The following is a 13,114-nucleotide window of genomic DNA, read 5'->3' on the forward strand; positions in this document are numbered from 1 at the left end:
ATCCCTTCTTCTCTTATCCTCTTGGGTTTCGGGGGCATGCCTGCATATGTGCCCGGTGTGATTTTCAAGCTGCCATGTCCAGGACTTGAACCATGGTTGGCCATGTGGGGGGGAGTCCAGCACCTTAACCACCATGCCACCTATTGGCCCCACAGCTGGACATTTTGCAATCAGCCCTGATCCCTTGCCATCACTCACTGCCTTCACTGGTCATCTGTCCTAAGCTACGACTCATGCACTGCTTTGGATCTCCTTGTGTTGACCCTGCTGTGGCAGACAAGGTTCAGGTAACTCCCTGGAGTGCCATGTCAGCTCCTCTACGTCCTTAGGGGCTCAGATCCTCCAACTCTCACCTCTTTTGTCTGGAGTGGGTACTGAGGCAGGGTGCAGTACATGGGCCTGTCCACCATCCACTCAGGTTCTGAGTGCTCTGGGAACCACCCCGGGCCTTCTCAGGGCCACCTCCCTTCTCCACTCTTTCTGTCTCCTCCATCAGCCATGTCTGAGGTGGCAGCACTTATCCTTACACAGAGAGCCCAGGGATAGTCCCAATGAAAAATGGACATAATAGGGTTTTCTCAGATAGTGTTCTGGGGGAAACTCAAATCTCCAAGAAAAAAGTAAATATAAATACCAATGGCTATCAAAGAATGAACAATTAAAAGTAATAGGCCTGGGGGGGATGGGGGGACAGCAGGAGACATGGTGTTAAGGCACTGGACACTCCCACATGGGCAACCACTGTTCAAGTCCTGGATGTGGTGGCTTGCTTTCTCACTTTCTCTCTCTGTCTTTGTCTCTGGTCAAATTAAAATGAATGAATATAACTAAATAATTAATTCTTAAAAAAAGAAAAAGTAATAGGTCAGGGGACAGCAGATAGTGTAGTGATTATGTCACTGAACTCCCACATGGGCAACCACGGTTCAAGTCCCAAACCTGGTGGCTTGAAATTCACTCCAAGTGCATGTGTGTGCACCCAAGATCCTGAGAGGAGAATGGAGGATAAGGGATCATGACGTGGCCATTCCCTCAGGGGGTAAATTTTCACTTTCCCTCTCACTGTCTCTATCTCCCTCCCTCTCTCTCTCTCTCCAGCGAGTACACTCACCCTAAGGCAAAAACTTCTCAAAAAAAAGTAATAGGCTATTCATAAAAGGAACAAGGGAGGGCATGAGGAAAAGGTGTTCTCACACATGCTCTTTGGGGAACGTGATTTCATATGACTCACTGCAGGGCCAATGGACTATGTATAAAATCCTTAAAAAGGAGACACTGCTAAAGTTGGGAATCTTCTAGGAATTTTCCCCAAGGAAACAAAGATATTTGGCAAGGTGTATATGCATAGGTGTTTAATACAGCAATATTTACTATAGCAGAAAAAAAACTCCACATATTTGTTTAAATACATTTTGGTACATCCTCACAACAAAACACCCTGTGGAGCATGATGATATAGAAACATATTTTGAATATTGTGCTTAGTGATAAAGAAGACTATAAGGACCAGCAGATGGCATAATGTTATGTCACTAGGCTCCCACGTGGTTGACACCAGTTTGAGTCCTGGACCCGGGGACTTAAAACTCATGCCAGATGCTGTGCTTGCATGCCCAGAATCCTGAGAGAACATAGGAGAAGGAATTGTGGCATGGTCTTCCCTGCTGGGGTGGGGGGTAATTTCTTGCTTTCAGTCTCTCTGTCTCTCTTGTGAGCAAAAAACCTCTTTGGGAAAACAAAAAATCATGCTGGATGAGTGTGCATGCATGCCCAAGATCCCAGGAGAATGGAGAAGGGATTATGGTGTGGTCATCCCCCCAGGGAGTAATTTCTCACTTTCTCTCTGTCCAGTGAATGTCCGTGCCCTATAGCAAAAGTCTGTCTCCAAAAAAAAGACTACAGACAATTGTTAGATTATGATTTTATTATTGTAAAGAGATTTCTAGTGTTTGGCTAGCAGGTGGTATGGAGGTTAAGGCGCTGGATTCCACATGGCTGCCTCCTTGGTTTGAGACCCAGACATGATGGCTTGAAAATTACATTGGAAACGTGCATGAGAACCAAGATTTCTGACAGGAGAAAGGACTGTGGCATAGTCATCCCCCTGGGGACGACTATGGCTCAAACAAAACAAAACAAAACAAAGAAACGAATAAAAGATTTCTAGTGTGTTTATACTTAAAAGTCTGGCATTTATACACACAACATTAACAACGGTGACATTACAGATTTATATTTTAACGTTTCTGCTAATATGTGTTTATACTTTCTGCAAAGTCTGTGAGCTATTTGAGTAATTAAAAATTGTTATAGTTAATAATACATTTTGTATATTCAAAATTTGCTAAGAGAGTAGATAATTTTCTTTTTGGAGAGGGTTTTGCTATAGGGCAAGTGTGCCTTTCTCACCAGAAAGACAGAGAGAGATAGAGAGACAGAAAGCAAGAAATCACCTTCCAGGGGGATGGCCATGCTGCAATCCCTTCTCCTCCATTCTCCTCTCAGGGTATTGGGCACACACGCACATGTGCCTGGCGTGAGTTTAAGCCACCGGGTCCGGGCCTTGAACCGCAGTTGACTATGTGGGAGTCCAGTGACATGGCCATTATGCCAACTGCTGATCCCAAGAGAGTAGATCTTAAGTGTTCTCAACACACACACACACACACACACACACACACACACACGGGATGAAGGTGATGTGTAGGTGACGGAGGCATTAACTAATTTGACTGTGGTGATCATTTCAGAATATACATGTAAATGAAATTATATTATGCACCTTACATATATACACGCTTATTTGTCAATTATACTTCAATAAAGCTGGAAAAAATTGCTAAATTCCTATTCCAATTAAGAAAATCTACAAAATGTCTCCTATTTTAAGGCTGAAAACTTCCTTAAAGAATACTTGATAGGCCCGGCAGGTGGTGTGGTGATTAAGGGCACTGGACTCCCAAATGGTTGACTGCAGTCCCAGACATAGCAGCTCGCTTTCTCACTTTTCCTCTCTCTCTCTTTCTCTCTCCCCCTCTCTCTCTCTAAATCTTTCACTCAGTCCCTCTCTGGTCAAATTAAAATAAATAAATAAAGTTAAATAAAATAATTCTTTTAGAAAAAGAAAAGAAGATGAGTACTTGACAAGTGAACTGAAGCCCTAGGAAATTAACGAACTTGCCCCAAAATACCACCCTGGGCCATGCCAGAATTCGAGCCTAAAAGTTCTTTGCTCTTTCTAAACCAATGTGAGGCCTCTAAAGAACCAAAGGGCCCAACCACAGAAGTGCTGCCAGGAGGGCTATGCGGCTTACTCAGCCTGGTGCTCGAGCACAGCCACTCACTGGCTCTCAATAGATCTTGAAAATGACCCAGACCACAACCTGCTGAGCAACTGTAGAAAATTCTCAGAGCATGAAAAATATCCTGTTCGGCTGCTTGGCAAGCTGTATTTTCCCATTTGGCAGGTGAAATTCTCCACAGAAAATGCTATGTTATAAAGAACATCCTTCTCCCGGGTGCTAATGACATATTTCATGAGGAAGTCTCTAAAGGAATAAAACAGATGCCAACTATAATTAAGTGAGCCCCATAGCCAGGAGAGAGTAATTGGACCAGAAGTGGTCAGTGTAGGGGAGACCAAATTAATTTATCAGCTGAGATCAATAAAAGGAAAAAGTAATTAGAGATTCTTACTGGTATGTGCTGCTCCCCGCCATGAGGTTAGTTCTGGAGGTGACATCAGAGAGGCCTCACTTGTTCAGCTTTGGAATCTGGGTGACACTTTGCCTTGATTCTTGTATCTTTACATCTATATGTAGGAGACAATTAGCTTGTGAGTAGGTGAAACCCTTAGTCTACCCTCCCCCCTTCCACTTTTATTATTACTCTCAGTTTCTTTATTCTTCTTTCAGATATTTGGGCCAAAAGTAATTTGCTTTTGATCAGGCAAAGGGCTATCTGACTATCTTTGGGCCGATTAGGGGAAGTATGTTCAGCTCAGTAACAGTAACACCCTCAGTTATTGAGCTGATCTGACAGCTGTATTTTTGTCCCTGGACTGGTCTTTTGAGGTTTTTTCCTTGAGCTTTTCTCCTTGTTCAAGGGCCCATGGGCTTAGAAGGCTCTGGTTGTTTTATGTCTGGGGAACTTGTCCAAATGGTGAACCCTGGTCACATTAGTTAGGAACAGGTTGGACTACTTATGCCAGAAGAATCCATAATACCTGGCTTTAAGTGAGCCCAGTTCCTGTTCTGGAACTAGATATACTAGATGAGGTGTCACAATAGCTTTTCTGTCAGCAGCAGCTTAACCACCTTTTTCTACTTACTGCTTTCAGCCGAGTGGCTTCTTCTATTCTCAAGTTCAAGATAGATGAGAGAACTCCAACTATCTCTACCCTTCCCAGGCAGCAGGAAGGAGGAAGAGCAGAAATGACAATAAAACAGGTTGTAATTTGGGACAAACTACTAGTTTCTTTACTCTCTAAGTTTGGTCCCTAGGTCAGCAGCACCTGGGAGTTCGTAAGGAATGTGAAATCTTAGGTGCATCTCTGACTTTCTGGAAAACTATGTGTATGTTAACAAGATGTCTTAGGTGAGCTCATGATATTTAAATTTAGTAGGCACTACTCTACATCTTGATATTAATAAAACTGACTAAGGCAAGATTTCTACATTAAAGGAACTCATGGTCTTATACAGAAATCATTAGCAACTTTCAAAACAGGTTGTGTTCGCTCCTGGATTGAGCATTTGTAGGATAAATTCCATACGCAAGGGATATTCAAACCCCCTTGGCCTTTCCTACTCAGGCATTCTAGGTCATGGTTTAAGCATCATTTCTATTTGCAATTCAAAATAAAGTGCATCATACAAACGAACAGGTTCTAAGAGGGCCTTAGGGCCTCGCTAGCCTAGGAGGCCTTCTTCGGGTGACTTCATCCCTTCCTTCTCTGGGTCCAGACTCCAGTTCTCTTGCATTAACCTTTAAAAGGCAAACATTTCTTTCACTTCCTGTTCTTGCTGGAGCAGCTTACTGTGGCCCTAAAGTAATTCATTCCAAACAAGATTATCTCCAAGTCCTATCTGCCTCTCTCCTGGTCTCAGGCCACAAGGTTCCACCAACTCATCCTAAAGAATCTCAACCTACTCGGAGCTGCCGGTGAGAAATAAACAATCCCTAAAGACAGTTTAGGCCCTTGGGAAAGTCATGGCTAGCTGTTTGTTTTTAAGAGAGATTTTTGCTATAGGGCACAAGCACTCTCCAGAGAGAGACAGAGAGATAGAAAGCAAGAAGCCACCCCCCTGGGGGGATGGCCATGCTGCAGTGCCTTCTCCTCCATTCTCCTCTTGAGATTTTGGGCATGCACATATTCGTGCCTGGCATGAGTTTCAAGCCGCTGGATCAGGGACTTGAACTACAATCAGCTATGTGGGAGTCCAGCGCCTTAAACACCACAGACCGTTGGCCCCCATTTTTCTGTTTTTTTTTTTTTAATGCAAAAATGTGCCATGACTTTCCCGACAACCCAATAGAATGTTATTCCTTCTCCCCTACTTTTCTTTAGCTCATTCTTAAGAGGGAGAGGTAACCTTCCCTTTTCCCAAACTTTACATTATAAAGAAATTTTTATAATCTAAATTTCTGAAATATAACTCAAACCCCTGTTAGGGTCTATCACCCTTGGAAATGAAGATCAATTAGTAATTTTACATTTATTCTTTAGAAAAAAGATAATACTTTGTTTAATAGGTAGTAGCTTTATTCAGATTTCTGCTTTGAGGGCACAGACTACAAGGAATTATAGTATTTTAAAATATTGCTTGACATACGAGACAACGTGTTGTAAATATACTGAGCTACAAGCATTGCACTCCCACGGCTCAGGAGCTTATGCAAATATTTGTAAATGCCAGGGTCCAATCTTGTAGGTAGGATGTTTACATAGGAACAGATTGCTTGCTTCATGGTCATGCCTGATACCACCTACGTAGGACTCAGGGACAGATATTCATTGCCCAGTCTTGTCTATCTGTGATGAGAATTCAAATTCTTCTTCTTTTATTTAAATTGCAGAATTTTATTGTATTGCACTAAAGGAACAGCAGGGTGGTTACACAATTTTCTTTGTTGTTTAGCTTTGGAAATCTTAAGTACTTGCAAATTTTTTTTTTAATTTTCATGATTATTTATTTTATTTTATTTATTCATTTATTTTAATTTGACCAGATAGAGACAGACAGAGAGAGAAAGAGGGAAATGAGAATGCAAGTCACCAGATCTAGGACTTGAACCATGGTCGGCCATGTGGGAGTTCAGCGCTTTAACCACCACACCACCTGTTGTCCCCAGAACTTGCAAATTCTTAAGAATAACTTTACCATCAGAATAGAACAGTAAGCATAATAATGAATTTCTTTTTTTTTAGAGTTGTTTTTTTTTTTTTTTTTTTTTGCTATAGGGCACATGCACTCACCGGAGAGACAGAGAGACAGAAAGCAAGAAGTCACTTCCCAGGGGTGATGGCCACACCGCAATCCTTTTTCCTCCATTCTCCTCTTGGGATTTTGGACACACACAGACACATACACGCCCAGTGTGAGTTTTAAGCCAGTGGATTCAGGACTCAAACCATGATCGACTATGTGGGAGTCCAGTGACATAACTGCTACACCATCTGCTGGCCTCAACAGCAAATTCCTTAAAAGTGATGTCTTACAAATAAAAACAAATTAAAAATATTTTAAATGCATTTTTCACAAGTAATTCAGCATCTATTTTTACATCATGCTCGCTCATGCTTAAGAATTAAAGCACATATATTACTCTGATAGGAATATGGGGAAGCTCTCATTCATGCAATATACAGAGACAACATTCAAGTGGAAGAGAAAAAATATCCCACTCTTCTTCTTTCTGTAAATATATCAATATATAATCATCTATATGATAGATGAGGAAACTCCAAGCTTCCCACAAGTCAGATATAGACTTCAGTTCATCAGAAGCACCTGATATCTGCTGCTAATTTATAATTAGATGGCATTTCAATAGAACCAAAATGAGCCCTACAAGTTTCTATCAATGAAAGTTTCAGTGGATTAAGGACAGTCAGTAATTAATGAAAGCATACAGGGATTGTGGCTGTTCCTTAAGCAGTGTAAGTTCAAACCTGTCAACATCAGAAGTAATCATTTTATATTAATTTATACATAATTCCATTTAAATTCTTTATCCAAGTACAACATATGAAAAGTCTTTCCACAAACAAACAAACAAACAAACAAAAAACAAGGAAACATTTAAAAAATAATGAGTCATTTTTTAATTTACTTTTTAAATTTAATTTTCTTTTATACATTCAATCACATTGTTTAGCTTACAAAGTGACTATTTTAACATGTGAACATTTCTCTCTAGACCAGTTGATAAACTATAAAATAGCTTCAACAGATAGTACCACATTTCTTTGTCCCATTAATGCTTTGCCTCCCTATTTTTCTTCTAAATGTCCTTCTTCAGACCCTACTCTTTCACACATGATTCATTTTTTTTAAGAGAGATTTTTTGCTCTAAAGCATGTGTGCTTGTCGGAGAGACAGAAAGACAAAGAGAGACAGAGAGACAGGAAATGAGAAATCACCCCCCAAGGGGGGGATGGCCACGCCACCATCCCTTCTCCATTCTCCTCTCAGGATTTTGGACACATATACATATGTGCCCGGTGTGAGTTTCATGTGGGAGTCCAGTGACATAACCATTATGCCATCTGTAGGTCCCTCAAAGAGACTTTTTTCTTTAAAGATTTATTTATTTATATAATTTCATTTGTTATTATTGATTTTTAACTTGACCAGAGAGAGACAGAGAGAGAAACAGAAAGTGAGAAAGCAAACCAGCAGGCTCTGGGACTTGAACAGCGGTTGCTCATGTGAGAATTCAGAATCTTTAACCACCACACCACCTGCCAGCCTAAGGAGTCTTTTTTTTTTTTTAAGAGGTTTTTGCTATAGGGTACATACGCTCGCCAGACAGAGAGAGGCAGAGAGACAGAAAGTGAGAAATCACCCCCCGGAGGGATGGCCACGCTGCAATCCCTTCTCCTCCATTCTCCTCTCGGGATCTTGGGCACGCACACACACGCGCCCAGCGTGAGTTTCAAGTCACTGGTCCAGGACGGGAACCACGGTTGACCACGTGGGAGTCCAGCGACACAGCCATTACGCCAACTGCTGGCCCCAAGGAATCATTTTTTAAAGTAGCTGATCAGATTCCATAGGCTAGTCTTGGAAACAGAATCTTGCTGGCTAGAATCCCTTCATTTGGTGGCCTCTTCCATGCCCTTAACCGGACCAGTTCTTCTATATGTTGTTAGAACACACCCTTAGAAGAAGAGCTCATGAAAAGAAACATCGTACCTTAGAGGTTGTTAAAAAACAAATGCTAGAAGATAAAAAGCTAATTTGCACCATCCTTTCTGACAATATGCTAGAATATCCACTTTCCTGACGGTTGTAGGGTCATAGACTCCTGGTCTAGTCATATACCTCCAAATACAATATGCCAACAGGGGCCTATTGAGACCCAGTGTAAGCCGCTCTGCTGCACAAAGAAACATGACAGAAGCAAGCATGGATGAGGTGCTCTGGAGGTACAAGGGGATTGAGGGTATTACATTGGGCTACAGGGTTCCCGGATTCAGTCTGAGCTCATCAGATGCCGAGGTGTGAGCGCAGCCCTGAGTAGCCCTCCAGCATGAAGCAGAAGGCGGCTCGCGGAGAAGCAGGGAGCTGCACCAGTGCCTGTGGAAGAAGGCAGCGCAGGGTCCTCTGGGTTGAGAATTCAAATTCTCCTACATCTTCAGCAACACCCTATATACCTAAGATCTTAAAAAAAAAAAAAAAAAAAAAAAAGGAGCAAATAAAACGATCAAAACAAAAGCCAAACTCAGGATACACCATGGCCTAGTGAAAGGGTCTCATCTTAAAAATCAAGCAGGGGTACCAGCAGTTAGCGTAACGGCTATGTGGCTGGACTCCCACGTAGTCGACTGCGGTTCCCACCCAGTCGCTTAAAACTCACGCTCGTTGTGTTTGCGTGTGCGTGCATGCTCAAAATCCCTGGAGGAGAAGGGATTGTGGCATGACCACCCCCCCCCCGGGGGGTGTGTGATTTCTTGCTTTCTGTCTCTCTGTCTCTGTCTGGCGAGCGCATACGCCTTATAGCAAAAACCTCTAAACAAACAAACAAACAACGCCAGGGAGCAGTGGGTGCTGGTGGAGATGGTACAGGTGATCTGCAAGGCAGCCGCCTCCTGTCTGATTTTGGAAGGACTCCTAATACTCTGGATAATCAGACTTCTTTTCCCTAAAACTTACAAATGACAAGAACGATCTGATCTTACACTCAAGGAAAAGGAGGAGTGGATTGAAGAGCAGCAACCAGAACCTCTCATTCCTCCTGAATCAGACCATCTCGCTCTCAGTTACATCATTTCAATCCCTCAGAACCACAACACTGTGGTGAAGGGAAAAGAACACATCAACTTGGCTTCATTTAATTTCCCTGGGTTGTTAGATGGCCCTAGGATTAAGTCAGCAGCCTTAGCATCTCTGATACATGGCATGGGGATTTTATGGCACATTTGATGTTCATCTGGATTTGGAAGATAGCTTGGCAAAGTTTAGGAAGACAGAAGAAGCCATTATATATTTGGATGGCTTCATCACTAAGGCCAGTGCCATTCCTGCCTACTCTGAACGGGGACCTTGTCTTTGTAGATAGAGCAGCCTGCTTTGCTATTCAGAAGGGATTACAGGCATCACTCAGTGACTTTAAGATATTTAATCGTAATGATATGACCCACCTGGAGTGACTACTAGAGGAACAAGAGAGTGAAGAATAAAGAATCCTCACAAGGCTCGTGTAGTGGGCGTTTCATTGCAGTAGAAGGATTGTATATGAACAACTACTTGTCCTCTCCCAGAACTGGGAGTTAAAGTACAAGTACAAAGCAAGGATCTTCTTGTTTGGAGTTTTTAGGAAGCAAGGCTGAGGCCTCACTGAGCATGATGGGATCAATTTCCGTGACATCGACCTCATCAGTCAGTGCCAACATGGAGAACTCACTGGCTTCCTCTGGTGGCTTCTGCTGTGGGAAGTCTTTTGAAATGTACCATCAGTGGCCCTCTGGCCAGTGGTGCTGCTTCTCAGCCTCCTCGCCTCCACTGTTGGCTGCCACTGCGATGGAGGCCCTCAACATCATGGAAGGGAATCCGTGTATTTCTGCAGCATTAAAGGAAAAATGCAAACAAGTTTATAAAACTTTACAAGGCATTTTCGGATGAAAGTGGCAGGGGAATCCTTTTCTTCAGCATTTCATCTGCAACTGGAAGAGAGCACTGGGTCTCGGGAGAAAGATGTGAAACTGCTTCAGGAAATTGTTAATCAATGCATGAGCAGAAGCATTGCTGATCCAGCCTCACTACCTGGGACAAAGAAGAGAAGTGGCTCCTGCCTCCCAGCACCAGGGTGTGGACACTGTAGAACAGATAGAGGAGGGACCAGACAAAGGCACGTCCACCATCAAGGCTGTGGCCTAGGTGGTCCTGCTCTAGACCAGTCCCAGGGAATGCTGGCCTCCTGCACTCAACATGGAGACAACTTCTCAGAGGCTCCTGCAGGCCTGGCAGGAGGGCTGGGGAACACGTGACCTACTTGTTACCCAACAGGGCAGAGTGCACCAAGTGCGTGGCCAGGAGAAAGATGTTTGCTCTTCTTAAAAAAGAGAACATATCTAAAAGACAAGGAACAGATTTTTTTTTTTTAAAGAGAGGTTTTTGTTATAGGGCACCTGTGCTTGCTGGAGAGATAGAAAAAGAGAGCGAGAAAGCAAGAAATCACCCCCCCCCCCGCCCCGAGGGATGGCCACGTGGCAATCTCTTCTCCATTCTCCTCTTGAGATTTTGGTCATACACACACAGGCGCCTGGTGAGAATTTTAAGCCACTGAGTCCAGGACTCAAACAGTGGTCGACTATGTGGGAGTCCAGCAACATAACCATTACGCCAGCTGCCGGTCCCGAAGATAACTTTTTAAAGCTCTAATTGATCTGTTTTTCATGAGCAAGCCAAGCAAAGTGTCGTCAAGGTCTGTGGTGTGTACTGCACAGTCGTCCTTACCCCACTGTCCCTTTTACTGAAGGGAAGGGAATGGAACCATAAATGAAAAGTAGCATCCTTTTTATAATCTTTGTCCATATTTACAAACGGTCTGCACCATCTTTTTAAATAGCACAAATTTTCTAATGTGTAGTTTCTATTTTGCTTGAAGTATTTGTACACGTGTACCTTATGATGACTGCTGCTTTAAAGGACAGAGTGCTCTTCAGGGGACAAATCTGTTCTGTTTTGTTATCCAATAAACTTCCATCCCCGATGATTAAAAAAAAAAAAAGAACCAAAGAGTTCTATTTTAGTTTGTTACTCACTGGCTGTAGGTATTTGAGAAAGTCAATTGTTCTGAGCTTCAGTGTCTTTAAGTGCATGGTGTCAATCACCCTTTCGTGCAGGTTTTGAGAAATAAATTGGAAAAAAAGTACTGCAATAAAGAATGGTGTTTGGTTTTTAGACTCCAGGGACAGTCTCGGCTTTGTAAGGACTGGAAAATTTAGCAAGGGGGAGACAAGCTATGCAAAATAAGAGGATTTCAAACTGTACTGGGAGGGAAGAAAAAAATGCCAAAATAAAACTGTAAAATTAGTTTCTCTAAAAGGAATTAGGAACTCATATTTTGTTTTGAATTTCTGTGTCAAGGAGGAGTCCCTTCAGACAGAAAAGGAAGGATGGGACAAGTATTGGCATGAGAAAATGAGATCACATAGAGAAGAATGTGCTCACTTGGCGGTTCTTCATTCTAGCTGCACCTGAGTGTTGGGGGGGGCAGCTGAAAACTGATGCTTGAGCAGCAGCCACCGAGGTCCTGAATCTATGGACCCTATGTATTAGATTTCCCCTCTGCCTAATACACACACACACCATGGAATGGCTTTTAACCTTGGTGGCACATTAGAATCTTCTGAATTGTTTAAAAAGCAATAATACCCTTCTTGGGCACCACCTGAGAGACTCTGGTTCAATTGGCCTATTGAGGGGTTAGGCCCTGGTGATTTTAAAGCGATCTCAGGTGATGTTAATGTGCAACCAGGGCTGAATCCACTGACCTATTTGCTCTAAATCAGTTTAAGTAAGCTGCCCTGGATAAAGTCCAATGTATTATTAAAAACACTTGCAAATGAAACCACTGAACCCCTTCAATCATCTTTTTTTTTTTTTCTGGAGAGGTTTTTTTTTGCTATAGGGCGCGTGCGTTCACCAGACAGACAGAGAGAGACATAGAGACAGAAAGCGAGAAATCACCCCCCAGGGGGGATGGTTATGCCGCAATCCCTTCTCCTCCATTCTCCTCTCGGGATCTTGGGCACGCACATGCACCCAGCGTGAGTTTAAGCCACCTGGTCCGGGATGCGAACCGCGGTAGACTAGTGGGAGTCCAGCGACATAGCCAATACGCTAACTGCTGGTTCCCACCCCTTCAATCATCTTTAAAGAACTGTGAAGAATGCGTTAGAAGAATATTAGAGGTGGTTTTGAAAAGACTTGAGATGTACAAGTAACTGAAAAAAAAACTTGATTTTTTTCAGTAAGTCAGAAAAGAAGATAGCTCTCTACTCTGTGGTTCTGGTGACTTGACACTAAGCCCAGCAATTTTTTTTTTTTTAATTAAAATGATGGCTTATTAGCAGTGATCAACATGAACTTGTACAGGGTTAGCAAGGAAAAGGCACTTTAACTATGTCCTCTATTTCAACAGCATTACCTGACTTAAGGGAAGTGTGCATAAGTTTATTACATTTTAGGAGACATATAGGCAGCTACATAAGAGAACTTTTAAAAGTCCATGGAAAATAGAAGTAAAGTATGAGTTTATTGGGACCAGCAGTTAGCGTAATGGCTATGTCGCTGGACTCCCATGTAGTCGACTGAGGTTCGAGTCCCGGACCCGGTGGCTTAAACTCACGCCGGGCGCGTGTGCGTGCATGCCCAAGATCCTG

General features: G+C 42.8%; 1 pseudogene; it reads left to right on the plus strand.

Moving 5' to 3' along the window:
• Positions 1-8,633: 8,633 nt before the first annotated feature.
• Positions 8,634-10,604, plus strand: LOC102483144 (serine palmitoyltransferase 1 pseudogene; annotated as a pseudogene).
• The last annotated feature ends 2,510 nt before the right edge of the window (positions 10,605-13,114 follow it).

The sequence above is a fragment of the Tupaia chinensis genome, unplaced genomic scaffold (assembly GCF_000334495.1).
Source record: "Tupaia chinensis unplaced genomic scaffold, TupChi_1.0 Scaffold000056_1, whole genome shotgun sequence".
NCBI lineage: Eukaryota > Metazoa > Chordata > Mammalia > Scandentia > Tupaiidae > Tupaia > Tupaia belangeri.